Here is a 15,592-nt window from a genome sequence, read left to right as displayed (position 1 = left end):
AGCTTATCCAGAGTGCGGAAACATCATCCAAAGCAGGTTTACTGGAGTCATCTTGCAAAGCCTAGTCATCTAAAATGATTAAGCATTCTTCTCATGTTATCTTTAAAATCAAAGGCACGTGTATAGGAGTTGGTAATTAAATGTTATTGCAAGAATAAATTGCCATCCCTATCACATTCTGTCTGGAATAAGAGATTGCTTGGCATTTGTATAGCATGCTTTTTTTTCCCTTTTCTATTTTTTCAAGGTTTGATCAGACACACAAATTTCTCTTAGGTGCTCCAAGTTATCTGTCGTTAACAGAGAGAGAGTCAAAAGGATGAAAGTAAAAGGTTCAGTAAAAAGTAAAATGTCTGAATCCAAATGGCATTCGAAACAATACAGATGAACGGAGAACGTTACGAGACAAGGCTGCAGGATAGCATGTATTGGGGATAGAATGAGACAAGACATTTAGAAATGAATTCTAAAGACTTCATTGGAAGTTAATAATATCAGCAGAGTTGGAAATTTTAATTTTTGTAAAACTCAGTGTCATAAAGTTGGTACAGGTCCAAACCATCTATGCCAACTAGATATCAGAAATTAATCTCATCCCATACAAAGCACCTTCCATTCTTCGACTTCTCTCAGGGCAGGACCATACACACACACACACACACACACACACACACACACACACATTAAGTAAAAGGATTTAGAGGAAACAGAATTTTCAGCAACCATTTACTGAGTTACTTATCCCACATGAAAAGATCCCCCAAATCATTTGATTTGATTTACAACATCTAATTCCAATATCTATTTACTCGTTACATTTCTCAATTTAAATTTATCAATCTTGCCTTTTCTGGAGTACAAATATTACTCTGCCCTTTCAGAAATGGACGATACTTCCTTCTCAGCACCTACATGCCAACATAATGAGGGAGGTTGAATTTCTTTAAAGTAACACCTTTACTTTGAAGGGAGAAGTAATCTTTCATAGCGGGGCATGATTACAGATCTCTCACTCCAGTGAACTTTCTGGCAGTTCAGGGTGTTATGGACTGTCAGAATGCATAGAAGGTAATTGCAGCATCGCATGATATTCCTGCTATGATTTGAATTATATATGGGATTGACTTTGAAACAACTAGTATTAAGGTGCTTGGAGGCTCACCTGATTGTTACAGTATACTCGTCAGTGCTGAGTAAGGGATCAGCAGATTACAGTTCAGGGAGCTTTACATGTAAATGAGACACCACAATTTTGCAGCTAAGTTAATTTATGACTCCTTAAAACACAATGCATATGTAAGCCATGCTTGAAATATAAACCTCAGCTCATTGACAATTTCTATAATAATATCAATAATATGCAACCAGCATCTGATGGTAATTGTTGATTGTGATATTGCCTGTTGAAGTTGGACACTCAGAAGATCCTTAGGTTTGTACTGAGTCGATCTTCATTTGAGTCACTCAATTCAAACATATTTCCAAGCTACAGTGTTCCAGATGAGTGTAGAGTGCATTCCTTCACATTCCTGACTTGGAACTTGTAGATGGTGGACGGGCTTTGGGGAGTCAGGTGGTGAGTTATTCGCCGAAGGATGCCGAGCCTTTCAGCTGCTATTATTGGTACAGCAACGAGGTGGCTGGGCCAGCCCAATTTCCAGTCAATAGTAATCCCCAGGATGTTTATGGTAGCTTATTTAACAATGGTAATGGCATTAAATATCAAGATCAAAGTGAAATAGATCAAGTGGAGCTGAAATGACCATGTTACCCAGTCCAAATATTTCATCGAAAGAATTCATAAATGAAAGAGAAATTTGAGAAGTATTTTTTTCTGGAAACAATTTTTAAAAATATGCTTATGTGAAGCAGAAGGCAGAATAAAATGGAACTGGGGTGCAGATCTGCTATGATCTATTTTATTGATCTATCAAGGTTTGAGTGATTGAATCATGTACTCCTGCTCCTTCTTTTATTACTAGCATGACTCTAAAAGGGAGAATTTAACAATATCTCCAGGTCTTCAATGGCATTAGCAATGACAATGGAATTCTGAACCTGCCACTCCCAACATCCTGGGGTTTGTCACTGACCATAAAATTAACTGGACCGGTTAAATCACTATCACGGCCACAAAAGCAGGAGAGAAACTGGGTATCCTGGAGCAAGAGCCTCACCTCCTGATTCTATAATGCAGATTCACCATCTCCAAGGTTCACGCCAAGAGTGTGATGGAATACTCTTCACTTGTCTAGAAGAATGCAACCTTATCAACATTCAAAGCTTGAAACCATCCAGAACAAAATATTTCACTTGATTGGCACCTCATCTATCATTTAAATGTTCAGTCACTCCACAGGGCACACTGCCATTACTATCTGCAAAATGTCATGCACCAACTGACTCAAACTACAACAAACATTATTTCCCAAATCTACAACCTCTATCCTTTGGAAAGGAGAAGTGTCGCAGATGCAAGTTCCACTCCAAGCCACACTCCAACTTGATCTCGAGTCACATTGCCATCTTTCACCATCACTGGGTAAGAATCCTGGACCTCAGTTCCTAACAGTTCTGTGTTTATATAAAACAGTTTATCAAATCGATGGCTCATCACCAACTTCTCAACAGCTACAGGGATGGGCAACATTATTTTCAAACACAACTTCTCCTTGCTTTCTCCTACTTTTGAATAAATCGGAGTCAGAACTTAACCTCGAGTACATAATCTATCTGAAGCACAGATAGGGTATATTGCAAATTTACAAACAGTAAATATCTTGACAAAAGGGTCATTTTTAAAGCTATACCATTAAATTTCACTTCATGTACGATCTTTGCATGTGTCAATCCATAGGAATCAAAAGAAACAACTTTGGAAACTACCATGCTTCTGTAAAGCTGAAGAGTAACAGGGAAGAGAGGAAGAAGCATAATAATTCTTCTACAACTCTGGATAACTAATTAAATATTTACAAGTTCAGTTTCCCTGCAAAACTTAAACTGACATTTAAGTGGCATCCTCTTGGCAGGTACAGCTTCCTTGCTTTCTAAAAAGGAATAAGATGAGGCATATCTTGGATAAAATCCAGATGTCTCCCTTCTACCGCAGAATGCTAAGTCATTAGCAAGTGCATGCATTATATTTCAAGCATACGTTAGTTATTTGGAATATCCCAAAATATGAAACAAAAAACAAACAAATTAAAGCAAAATATTGCAGATGCTAGAAATCTGAAATAAATATTAAGTGTTGGAGAAACTCAGCAGGTCTGACATCATTTGTGGAGAGAGAAACACAATTAACGTTTTGAGACCAGTCTGACTCTTCTTCAAAGCAGACAGTATTCAAGCAGCATCACTGACAACGGAGGAAAACACACTCTGATTTCTCTCCGCAAATGCTGCCAGATCTGCTGAGCTTTTCCAGCAATCTCCATTCTTGTTTCTGATTTCCAGTATCCACATGTCTTTGGTTTTTTTAAAAAACAAAAGCACTGTCCACAGGAGCTCAACATTCTTTTTGATCTTTTAAAAAAAACTAACTTTTTATAATGTATTTGCCAGGAACTGAATACATTCAAAATACTTTACAGTAAATGAGGCTCATTCGCAATAGTGCAGGAAAATGGAGCAACCAATTTGCAGACAACCTCCCTCCATGATAATCATCATGATAATGAGCAGAACATGCGTTCTAGTCATGTTTATGAGGGAGATACATTGGTCACAAAACAGGGAGACAGAAATCATTTTCTCTTCAACACTGCATTCACCAATCGGAGGGCAGGCCTAGAGTTTATTGGCTTGCATGGAAAGCTCCAACATCCTAATGCCATCACACTGCTGCAAAGTAGGTGCTCAGGTGACTCATGCTCCTAATCAGTCCAAAGATGTGCAGGTCAGGTGAATTGGCCATGCTAAATTGCCCATAGTGTTAGGTGCATTAGTCAGAGGGAGATGCGTCTGGGTAGGTTACTCTTCGGAGGGTCGGTGTGGACTTGTTGGGTCAAAGGGCCTGTTTCCACACTGCAGGGAATCTAATCTAATTTGTTGATTCAGTGGCAACAGTGCTGCCCCTCAGCTAAGGTTGACATCCTCTCTGAACACTGGTGAGAAATGTCCATTGTTTATTCGCCTGTTTAAATTTTCTTTAGAGAGTCATAGAAATGTACAGCATGGAAACAGACCCTTGTGTCTAATTCATCCATGCCAAACAGATATCATAAATTAATCTAGTCCCATTTGCCAGCACTTGGCCCTTTTCCCTCTAAACACTTCCTATTCATGTATCCATCCAGATGCCTTTTAAATGTTGTAATTAACCCAACCTCTACGCATCCTCTGGCAGCTCGTTCCATACATATATCGCCCTCTGCATGAAACGTTGCCCCTCAGGTCCCTTTTAAATACTTGTTTGGTAACACTCCCCAGGACCTTATGACAAAGAGACAGGCATAAACTGCGGCCCATATGGGTGCTCATGGCTACCCGTTTGGTCTGGAGGAAGTGGGAGGATTCAAAGGAGAAATTGTTAAGGGTGAGGACCAGTTCAGCCAAACGAATGAGTGTGTCAGTGGAAGAGTACTGTTGGGTATGTCGGGGGAGGAAGAAAGAGAGAGCTTGGAGGCCCTGGTCATGGCGGATGGAGGTGTAGAGGGATTGGATGTCCATGGTGAAGATGAGACATTGGGGGCCAGGGAAACAGAATCTTGGAGGAGGTGGAGGGCGTGGGTGGTGTCTCGACCGTATGTGAAGAGTTCCTGGACTACAGGGAATACGATAGCAACGAGGTCTCCACCCACCTCTTCCTCCATTACACTGATGACTGCATCAGCACCACCTCGTGCTCCCGCGAGGAGGTTGAGCAATTCATCAACTTCACCAACACATTCCATCCCAACCTTAAATTCACCTCGACCATCTCGGACACCTCCCTCCCCTTCCTGGACCTCTCCATCTCCATTAATGATGACCGACTTGACACTGACATTTTTTACAAACCCACTGACTCCCACAGCTACTTGGATTACACCTCTTCCCACCCTACCTCTTGCAAAAATGCCATTCCATATTCCCAATTCCTCCACCGTATCTGCTCCCACGAGGACCAGTTCCACCACAGAACACACCAGATGGCCTCCTTCTTTAGAGATCGCAATTTCCCTTCTCACGTGGTTGAAGTTGCCCTCCAATGCATCTCATCCACATCCCACCCCTCCGCCCTCAAACCCCAGCCCTCCAACCATAACAAGGACAGAACCCCCCCAGTCCTCACTTTCGACCCTACCAACCTTTGCATTAACCGCATCATCCGCTGACATTTCCACCACCCCGAAACGGACCCCACCAGAAATATATTTCCCTCCCCACCCCTTTCCGCAAAGACATTCCCTTCGTGACTACCTGGTCAGGTCCACGCCCCCCAACAACCCACCCTCCCGTCCTGGCACCCTCTCCTGCCACCACAGGAATTGCAAAACCTGGGCCCACACCTCCTCCAGAGGCCCCAAAGGAGCCTTCCACATCCAAAGTTTCACCTGCACATCCACCAATGTCACTAATTGTATGCGTTATTCCCAATGCGGTCTCCTCTACATTGGGGAGACTGGATGCCTCCTCACAGAGGGCTTCAGGGAACATCTCCGGGACACCCGCACCAATCAACCCTACCGCCCCATGGTCCAACATTCCAACTCCCCCTCCCACTCTGCCGAGGACATGCAGGTCCTGGGCCTCCTCCACCACCACTCCCTCACCACCTGACGCCTGGAGGAAGAACGCCTCATGTTCCACCTCGAAACACTTCAACCCCAGGGCATCAATGTGGACTTCACCAGTTCCTCATTTCCCCTTCCCCCACCTCACCCCAGCTCCAACCTTCCAGCTCAGCACTGTCCTCATGACCTGTCCTACCTGCCAATCTCCCTTCCCACCTATATGCTCCGCCCTTCACTTTGAAGTATCGGCTCCATCCCCACCCCATTCACCTATTGTACTCTTTGCTATCTTCTACCCAGCCCCACCCACCCCCCTCCCCATTTATCTCTCCACCCTGGAGGCTTTCTGCCTCTACTCTTGATGAAGGGCTTTTTCCCGAAACGTCAATTTTCCTGCTCCTCGGATGCTGCCTGACCTGCTGTGCTTTTCCAGCACCACTCTGATTTAAACGCTGGTTTCTGCAATCCTCACTTTTTCCTTACCACTAAGTGTAGAAGTCCTGCCCTATTTTGCTTTATCAAAATGCAGCACCTCCCATTTATCCAAATTAAACTATTGCCACGAAACGTTGGCAACTCGGGGTTGGGAGTGGAAAAAAGGTGATGCAGAATGACGGCAGAATTGCCGAGAATTTGCTTAAAATAAAACTAAGATGGACAGATGCTGAAGATCTTAAACCAAAACAGAAATTGCTGGAGAAACTCAACAGCTTTGGGAGTATCTTTGGGGAGAAAGCAGACTTAACATTTCAAATCCATCATAAGTGAAGAAGAGTCGCTAGACTAGAAACATTAACTCGTTCTCCCCAAAGATCTCCTGAATTTCTCCAACAAATTGTTTATATCCAGGAATTTACTGCCCAATTCCTCAAATTCCACATCAATCCACTAATATTTCAAAATAAAGAAATTATCTCTGATAAAGGACATACAGAAATCATTGGAGTAACGATAACAGTTCAAATATTCCTTTCCTGAGTGGAGACCAGTATTCAGCCTCTTTGTCATGAAGCACAGGGGATGGTAATGCAAATCTACAAAGGAAAAGAATTAGTCCAAATAATCCATTCGCCTTTTCCATTTCCTGGAAACGAAACGTTTCTGGGTCACCCTTCAAACAGGTAAAGATAGCTTTTCAATAATTAATCACAGAGTCAGACTTTTACACAGAGGAGTGTGCATGGGCCAGTACGTCAAAAGTTAATGCTGCCCAGCAAAAGTCAGGGAGAATTCAAATCAAAGCAAAGTAAACTCAGTATTAACTTTTTGAAAGCTTTTGCTCTTATTTTGTGCATGTCCCACACATACACAAGGAAAATAGACACATGAACAAAAACAGAAGTTGCTGGAAAAGCTCAGCAGATCTGGTGGCATCTGAGAAGAGAAATCAGAGTTAACGGTCCAGTGACCCTTCCTCAGAATGCAGACCCGAAATGTTAACTTTGATTTCTCTTCACACACGTTGACAGACCTGCTGAGCTTTTCAAGCAGGTTCTGATTTTATTCCTGATTTACAGGATCTGCAGTTCTTTCTGTTTTTAATTTGGAAATAGACTCAATCTGCTTACAGACTCCAGTTCACTAACCCAGCGTAACAATGAGGTAGCAGGGGACTTCATACTCCACAGAAGGAGGCCAACCTAACTGTTCCTTTACTTTGAAACATCTTGAACTCCATTTCTCTTTCTCCACAGATGCTGCCAGACCTAAGTTTCTCCAGCATTCTCTGTATTTGTTTCAGATTGCCACCATCTGTATTCTTTTGCTTTTAGACTTGCTTCCCCTCCTCTCCTACCTCATTGCCTGTTTTAGAAATGGATTCAACTCCATTTTGAAAGTTACCATTAAATCTTCTTCCATACCATCCTTTCAGGCTATTTGTCCCAGATCATAACAGCTCACCAAATAAAGAAAAACAGCAAACACTAATCTCCTCACCACCCCCTAGTTCCTTTGTTGATTATCTAAAATTTGTTCCCTTTGGAAACAATGCAAGAGATGGATACCCTGGAAGGAAGCCTCTGGCTTTGACTTAACAGTACAAAACGATACATCAGGAACTTGGCCAGTTCAGAACTGTACACAGTTTTCAGTCCCATTTCAGTGCAGTCATTCTGGCACTTCAATGTGTCCTGCTACTCCATAGCTAAGTCCCAACATTAAAATGCAAATATTGCATACTGCTGGTTTGTTGATATCTTGAATAAAAAGCAAAATACTTCAGATGCTAGAAACTGGAGAGATAAGTGGAGAATCTCAGCAATTCTGAAAGCATCTGTAAAGAGAGAAACAGAGTTGAGGTGGAGTCTGGTATGACTTCTTCAGAACTAAGTCAACATCAAGAAATTATGACCTCACAATTTAAGTGACCTATTACAATTTCACATATTGAAAGATTAAAGAGTAGCCTGCCAACTAGCCTGCTTGCAAAGACAATGGAGCCAGATGCTGGAAGATATACTGAACTATATTTCATCAGCTGCTTTTAAGCAGCAGAGCAGAGAAAAATGAATAATGAATTACATTGCTGGCTCTCTCTCTCTCTCTCTCTCTCAGCCATTTTCTCACTGCGATCTTGGAAAACAGGACCAGGTAAAATTTAATCATTCACTAAGAACTCAATGATCTATAGTTTCTGATACCGAGAAGACAAGTCAACAATTAAAACTGTGGACTCACGTTACGAGTTTAATACCTCAAAACCTCAAGAGGATGTTTCAGCATAGCCTTAATTCATCCTGTTTATATCAAACACTGTACATTTTAAAACTTAATACTTTTTTTTGTATGTCCTGATGTCACATTTTTATTATTTTTTTCTTGGCATTAGTTGGTAATAAAAATAATTTCTCATTCACTCAATAAAGCATTAGTAACTGAGCCCACCATTTTCTGGTGAGCTACATTTTAATAGAGCAGTGAAAGTGGGTACTGCAGATGAGAGTCGAGAGGAGAGTAATGTTGGAAAAGCACAGCAAGTCAGGCAGCATCCGAGGAGCAGGAAAATCAACGTTTCCGGCAAAAGCCCTTCATCAGGCATTTTACATTTCAATGGACTTTAATTGATAGCTGTGTGGTAAAAAGAAAATAAATAAATTATATAACCATGAACCCATAAAAAGAACGTGATAAAACATGGTGCCAGAAGTGGAGATAAACACCCAGACAAGATGATGGTTTCTGAAGATAATTCAGAATAACCATGAGTCAAAAAAGATTACTAAGAGGAATCACAAAAAAAGAATTCTTTAGCAAACTCTAGACAGACTATAAAGTGGATAGGTAAGTGGCAACTGAAAATGCAGCATGTTTGCGCCTCTGGAGGGTTTCCTGCACCTTCCACACTCTCTTGATGTTGTTGAAAGGCTGATGTAGCCTCACATGTGGGAGTTGTGGAAAAAGTATTTCTGCAGCCTCAGGTCTCAGTTTGAAACATCAATAGCTCTAGGGCAGTATTTTCTTATGCACTGCCTTGATGATGTCCTTATCAACTAGGAGAAAGTGAGGACTGCAGATGCTAGCGATCAGAGCTGAAAAATGTGTTGCTGGGAAAGCGCAGCAGATCAGGCAGCATCCAAAAAGCAGGAGAATTGACGTTTCGGGCATAAGCCCTTCTTCAGGAAGGGTTCCTGAAGAAGGGCTTATGCCCGAAACGTCGATTCTCCTGCTCCTTGGATGCTGCCTGACCTGCTGCGCTTTTCCAGCAACACATTTTTCAGCTCTGATGTCCTCATCAGTCAAGGTGCCTTTGAAACCTCAGCAGATTTTCAGAGAATCCTGGCAACATTGCAGGCTTATTTCAGCTGCAAAAATAATATCCTTGTTGAAAATAATTAGCTTAGCCCCAGAAACCAGGGGAATTGACTGACTCCATAATTAGCAACTTTAATCGACTAGTCAGTTAGTTTGGTTATGATACATTGAAGGATGAGATTGTTTGCAATAGAATAATCATCGGAGGATGCTTGTGTCAGGGAGGCAGTGTCCATACCTCTGAAATAGGAGGTATAAGTTTAAGCCATATCCTCCTCCAAAAGATGGATCATAACATGGTCTGAACAAATCAATTTAGAAATATTGACACTCAGGTGTTATCGGTGATAAAAATCTCCAATTTATTTGCATTCAAAAGATGACTTGACACTACAGCAAGAGTTATCACATGATATTTGATCTGAATGAAGAGCACATGTATGACTAAAGGAATCTTCCAGGCTCAGTCTAAGCCTATTCGTTGGTTAGGCCCAAAGATGTTTATCTTACTTCCCCCTAGAAACCCACCAAATTAACTGAGAAGTTGGGGACAACTGCTGTTTTATACTGTCAGTGTCTGTTGAAATACCACATAAATGACAGGCTTGATCAGCAGCAGAGGGAGACAATACAGTTTGTCTGGTCACTTATAACAACTTTGCAAAGTAAGATCACCTCTCAAAAGAAATGCTGCATTGATCAGCCTTTGACTGTAAGTAAATTTAGCAAATAGGAGAGGAGAACGTGGAACTTCACACTTCCTTGGCCATTTGCAAGTTATTGCCTTCTGTTTGCCAAGGGGCATTTCATGATCTGGATCAAAAGTTTTGGTAAGTCACTTGAAACCCAACAATTTTGATCGCATTGGCTTTTCTGGAGATCGGTCTCCTGTTCTGCCTGCTGCTTTGAAATGGTTTTAAATGGTACATTTTCCATCAATTGTCAGGATCCAAATTCTTGGAGACATCAACATATCAGATCTAGGTTAGTTCAAATCAACAATTCGTAGCAATGGTAAGGTTATTAAAGTGTATTAAGGAGAATAAGACCAAATTTTGGTTGAATTGGAAGGCTTGTGTGCATTTAGTCTTCTGCAGTTGATGCAAGGCACTCAATGTCAGCAAGGTGATTTGTGGCAAACTGATTACTTCAGCTTAAAAGATATTTGCTCTTGCTTTGTAAACAGCCTCTCCAGAAACAAAAGCCATCTGTCCAAGATAATTGGATGGCATTTCCACAAAGACTACTTGAGCTCTACTCAGCTACTAAACTCCATGTTAATAAGATTGGATTACACTTTGTCAAGAGTTGTCTCAGCTTTAGTCGACTGCTCCAGTGTTGTCCATAGAACTGTTGAATAAAGCATTATACCCAATAGGTCTACCAGGGAATAGGTTGTCAAGCAGCTCAGTTGTGGCATTTTTAAAAAGAAATAGCTCAGGTATCCAAAACCAGTATTTTTTTGATTGTCTTCCATGCTAAGATGAACAGTTCTTCACCCATTACCTGCATAGATGGTGGTTGGAGCAAAAGCAAAAAGCAACACAACATGCAGTTACAGAAGAAGATGAGAGAGAAGCAAGAGTGGCTTCAGTTATACAAGATACTCATAAGAATCCTACAACCCACAACAAATAGCTTGAGTCTAAAATAGCATTACAATAAAACTTCCTGAGAGATATCAATACAGGAAACTATAAACATACCATGACAGGAAGGGACTGCAAGCACAAATCCAAAAGTAAGCCAACATACGAGATTAGAATTTACAAAAAGATCAACAGGATAAAATTACACGCTGTCAAAAACAAAGCAGTGGAACTGAAAATGAAAACAGAAATAAATAAATTAGACCACATTTACAGTAATGTGTGAATTTCTGGTTGCCACACTATAGGAAGGATGAGAAGGCTTTGGACAGGGTTTACCAGGATGTTGCCTGGGTTGCATTCTATTAGCTAATAGAGGAGGTTGTACAAATTTGGATTCTTTCCACTCGAGCATTGGAGACGGTGGGGTGTTCAAATAAAAGTAAGAAAGATTCTGAGAAGCATGGATAGGGTGGTTAGTCAGTCTTTTTTCCCCCATTGTGGAATTGACAAATACTAGGCAACATAGGTTTAAGGTAAGAGGTAGAAAAGTTTAAAAAGGAGATATGCGAGGTCAATTCCTTTTAAAAAAAATGCGGGTGGTGGTAGATGTCTGGAAGGTGATACTAGTGGAGGTGATAGAAGCAGATTTGATAGCAGCGTTTATGGGGCATTTAGACAAATACATAAACAGGCAGAGAAAAGAAGAGTGCAGGCAGGCAGATAAACTAGTTTAGAATGGCATCATGGTCAACACAGATGTGATGGACCAAAGGGCCTGTTCCTATGCTGTACTGTTCTAGGTTTACTGAAGCAAGTAACTTTGCCTCTCCAGTTCAGTAGAGGGAGCAAATTATAGACATTGAGACAATGATAGGAAGTGGCTAAATTATTGCTATGCAAGAGCGGAGATTAGTTAAAACAATAGAATTGCGGAATGGCTCAGTGCAGAGGAAGCCTATTGTGTCCATGCCAGCTTTGCTGGGAGAATGCAATAAGTCACAGGTGATTTGAACAGGTACTATGCTTCAGTCTTCATACTAGGGGATACCAGTTACATTGCAGAAGCAGAAATAAAGCTAGAAATGAAAATGGGAAGAGGAACTCAGTAGAGAAGTGATGCTGAGTAAAATATTGAACGTGTGGGCTGACAAGAGCCTTGGTCCTGATGGGTCTTAAAAGAAGTGGCTAGTGAGACTGATACTTTGAATTTAATTTTCCAAACCACCCTGGATTTGAAAACAGTTCCACTATATTGGAAAATAGCGAATATAATCCTTTACTCAGGAAAAGGCGGGAAACAGAAAGAATGAAGCTGCAATCCAGTTTACTTAACATATCTCATAGCGAAAATGCTAGAAGCTATTATTAAAGATATAGAAAAGGCACTTGTTTCAAGATAACCAGACAGTCAGCACAAAGTCATGTTTGACCAATCAGATCCCTTTGAAGAGATAACACATGTTGTGGGTGAATGGAAACTAGTGAATGTAGGATGTATAGAAGCCATTTGATAAAGAGCTAAATCACTCTAGAAAATAAAAAGCTTATGGTGTAGGTGATATCAGATTAGCATGAACAAAATATTGGCTGGCAGTTGAATCTATTAACAGACCTGTGAGAAAGTGCAAAAACGGAAATTTCTGGAAAAGCTCAGCAGATGTCGCAGCATCTTTGGAGAGAAACAGAGTTAATGCGTCAGGTCGAGTGACCTTTTCTCAGAACTGTGAGAAAGTGTTTGTGTTTGAGGAGGGAGGGGGAATAGAGATAATGGGGTTTGAAGTGTTTGTTGTTAAATGGAAACACTTACAGTTAGTTGTTTGAGCCAATAATGTTAAAAACATACTTTCAGTTAATGGCTTTAGAAACTGAGAAAGTACTTGAGGGGAGATATAGTGATAGGGTTTCATGAATTATGATGTACCTCCAAGTTGAGCTGCAATGGAACTAGGAATCCATAAGTCTTGCATTAGTCTCTGGACTAAGGGTATCCATTAGCTCAGTTGGCTGGACCGCCAATTTGTAATGCACAGTGACTCCAACAGCATGGGTTCAATTCCCAAACTGGCTGAGGTAACTGTGTAGGACTGTTCCTTCTCAGCATCTCCCCTCAGCAGAGGTGTGGTGACTGACTGTCAGGTTAAACCATCACCATCATCACACTCACTATGAGAACAGCCTGTGATGTGGTATGACTCTGGTGACCTTACCTTTACTCTTAACTACTGACTACGGTGGTTCCAAGAGCTGCTCTGGATAGTAATGCCACTCACTTAATCATCATGTGTATATGGTAAATCAAGACCACTTTCAAAAATGCCTGGAAATCAGACTGGAGACTAATCACAGATGAACCCACAGAAATCATGTCCTAACTACCAACATTGTGGGTCTACCTCAACACACAGACTGCAGCAGATCAAAAAGACAGCTCACCACCACCTTCTCAAGAGCAATGAGGAACAGAAAATAAATGTTGGCCGGCCAGCTACACTCATGTCCCAGGAGAGAAGAAATGAAAAAAGAGACCTCATAGCCCCCCACATTCAGAATAACAGCACTTTGCAGCTCCCCTCTCCAAATGGCATGGCATGGAGAAATTTTTAAAAATTAGAAAATAGAATGCAAGGAAGAACTATAGCCAGTCACTGGCTTAGCTGCCCTTCGATATCATATTAAATATGGATTTTCTTTCCTAGCTAGCTTTGGTAACCTAAATGAGTCACTTTAAAAAGCACAATATTCAACATTCATCAGATCATTTTCTTTCAGAGAAACCTCGGTGGCTTTAGCTCCATGGAATTAGTTAGACGTTATAGGTTCCTGTGTTCAATGATTTTGTAATTCTCAGAACAGAGCATGAAGTAAAAGCAGTTTATAAAGGAAAGTGACAGGTCCAATAACGGATGCTTTAATGCCCATAACACAGCACATCTCCTGTATTCAAGTGCGTTATCACAAGCAAAGACAATGACACAAATGGAACCAACAATCTTTCCTCGGGAGGACAGGAAAAACATTAGGAAGGAGAAGTAAAGAATCGCAGTTTCCCACCTTAGTCCATGGTCCTGAAAAGCAAAGTCAAAAATCACATGACACCAGGTTATAGTCCAATGGGTTTATTTGAAAACAACAGCTTTCAGAGCACTGCTCCTTCATAACACCTGCTAAAAGAGCAACGCTCCAAAAGCTAGTGATTTCAAATAAACCTGGTTGGACCATAGCCTAGTGTCATGTGGTTTTTGACCTTGTTCAACCCAGTCCAACACCAGCACCTCCACATCGTGGCTACTACTGAAAAGCAATAACAGAAGTTCTCATCCACTGCAGTGTAAACAAATAGTGTATATTTTATTAGTGTGCTTTATATTTAAAAAGTGATATTTATTTCGTATCTCATCACTTGCTTGGGAATACTTCACCTGTAATTAGCTGGTAGACAGAAGCATGTCTGTTGGACAGGCAAGTACAGCAACTGCTCTACAACACAACAAAAGCACATTATAGCTCGTTAATAATAGCAGGAGAACACTCAGCTTGTTCTTTTTATTAAAACAGGACCATGGAGTCCACGTGGTATCAGCCAAACTTTAAAGAAGTGCTGAAGCCCAGTAATAGCGTCGTAAATAATTGACATGAACCAACACAAACTTCTTCCATTCGGCTTTCAGCCACCCATTTCAAAGTCAAGTTGATAACATCTTTCATTACAAATTATGTTCTTCAATTGAAGATCACTCTTTCCTATACATCTCATAATTACTTGGCTTAGTGGTGCCCTTGAAAATACTGACAATGTTACTGCAGCTACATTAATAAAGACAGCTCAAGAAAGGCTAGTTGGCCATTCAACTTTGTTTGCAGGTACTTGGTATCAATAGACCAACTAGACACTCTGGTCTCTTTCCTTAGAGTTAGATTTTATTGCTACGTGTACTCAGGTAGAGGGGTACAGTGAAAGAGTACAATGTTGCTATTCCAGGCACCATGGAAAATATCTTAAATAGAAAAGCAAAGGAAGTAAAGTTAAATATTCAACATGACTGTCCCTTATATGCTTAGCGATGGTGGGCTTGCAACCCCCACAAGGGTGTGATCTCCTCCACGCTTGCGCCACTGCACACGTTGGGAGACCTCAGGCTTGCTCTCTCACTCTCCCCTGCACAGGGCTTGCTCTCTGTCCCCCGGGCTGGGCTCACTCTCCCACTCTCCTCCACATTTGGCTCGCTCTCTCCAGGCTGGGCTCACTCTCACTGTCCCCAGGCTGGGCTCACTTTCCTCCACGTTGAGCTCACTCTCTCACCATCCCCTAGGCTGGGGCTCACTCTCCCCCACATTAGGCTCACACTCTCACTCTCCCCCAGGCTGGACTCATGCTCCCCCTGCACTGGGCTCACTCTCAACCAAAGTCAATAACTCCCTCCACCATCAAGAAGAAACCTTGTCCCAGGTGAGCTGGACACCTTGAAGCTGCCAATCTCCCTTCAGAAGGTCAGTAGATTAAAGTAAGGAATAAAAAAGCTCTGAAAG

General features: G+C 41.5%; 1 protein-coding gene across 1 annotated transcript in view; it reads right to left on the bottom strand.

Moving 5' to 3' along the window:
* The window catches only part of il1rapl2 (interleukin 1 receptor accessory protein-like 2), a 1,049,350-nt gene that overhangs the window by 1,010,855 nt on the left and 22,903 nt on the right, over positions 1-15,592 (bottom strand). The window lies entirely within an intron of this gene.

This window comes from Chiloscyllium plagiosum, unplaced genomic scaffold, assembly GCF_037043375.1.
Source record: "Chiloscyllium plagiosum isolate Xiang-an unplaced genomic scaffold, Cpla_swu_hap1 HiC_scaffold_11, whole genome shotgun sequence".
Classification (NCBI taxonomy): Eukaryota; Metazoa; Chordata; class Chondrichthyes; order Orectolobiformes; family Hemiscylliidae; genus Chiloscyllium; species Chiloscyllium plagiosum.
This window is presented reverse-complemented; position numbering and strand designations above follow the sequence as displayed.